Genomic DNA, 1,264 nt, shown 5'->3' on the forward strand with positions numbered 1-1,264 from the left:
TAAGATTGCTTTAATAGCGGAATTAACTGCCGATTGTCGTTTACTTTTCAATCGTAAATGAAAACATAATCTAGATAAGAAGTTTATCACTTGATAAGCATATTCTATTAATTAAAAGTTGCTTGTAAACATTCCATCGTATTTCATTACAGTTACATCAATATTTAAAAGGGTCTAAAGTAATTTTCAAGTAGGTAATTTTACTTTTTAAACGGATACAAAGCATACGAAACCTTTAGTAGTCTCTATTGTTCGTTGTTTCGTAAAAACGTCGTATTTGCATACCGTTACAGTCTGTTTATTTATGTTTAGAAAGAGCAAAATTTTAAACAGAACAAACCCTAAAAATCTCGACAGTAAAACTTCTCTTATTACTACGTGATCACGGTATTGCAGCGGTAAGTTAAAGCACTAGCTAATACTGCTGTTGTTTCTAACACTGTTAAAAATTAAATGCCGTAAACTTGACACTTCAGGTCGAGTTGAACAACTTTGTTAAATCCTTAAACTGTTTTTATAACTGAGATTGTCATAGATTAAAGTGCCCAGTTGTAAAGAGGAAATATAAAATTGCCAATTTTTTTTATTTCATTATTGTTTACTGATAAAATATACACAAAAATGTTTAATTACTTTTCCATTTATATTATTAATTATAATGTATGCTAAAACTACTTTTGGTATTAATAAATGAAGTGATAGGTCTGCGCAGCGTTACTCTGTGCAGTTGAGCACGCTTTCTTTTCCTTATCTTAGACCTTGAATATTCACGGAACGAGACGCGGACGAGTTTTGCTTACATATACAACTGGTATGACCAATACTGGTACGGTAAACCATTTATTATTTTAAAATTCTGTGGAAAACAAAATGATAAATTCATTTAATTTGCCTTTTAACTGAATGGACTATATACGATAAAAAATAATTAAACCATTTAAAATTAAAAAAAAATTGATGTTATTTTTTTAAAACTTCCAACATGTTAAAAAAGAGTCGCCCAACGTGGGGCTCGAACCCACGACCCTGAGATTAAGAGTCTCATGCTCTACCGACTGAGCTAGCCGGGCTTGTGAAATAGTTTCTAAATAAATAGGTTACTATTACCTGTAACGATTGAAAAATATTTGAATTTATTTATTTTATCTGCCCTCAAAATAATACCTACATATTACAAATCGAAATCCTTAATAAACAAGGTAATTTTTTTTTATTCAATTTTTAATGTAAATGGAAATTCCAATTCTATACTTGTAATAAAATT

General features: G+C 29.5%; 1 non-coding gene across 1 annotated transcript; it reads right to left on the reverse strand.

Moving 5' to 3' along the window:
* Positions 1–997: 997 nt before the first annotated feature.
* Positions 998–1,070, reverse strand: Trnak-cuu. Its single transcript has one exon. It is a non-coding gene; the product is annotated as a tRNA-Lys (tRNA).
* Positions 1,071–1,264: the final 194 nt, after the last annotated feature.

This window comes from Papilio polytes, unplaced genomic scaffold, assembly GCF_000836215.1.
Source record: "Papilio polytes unplaced genomic scaffold, Ppol_1.0 DF823519.1, whole genome shotgun sequence".
NCBI lineage: Eukaryota > Metazoa > Arthropoda > Insecta > Lepidoptera > Papilionidae > Papilio > Papilio polytes.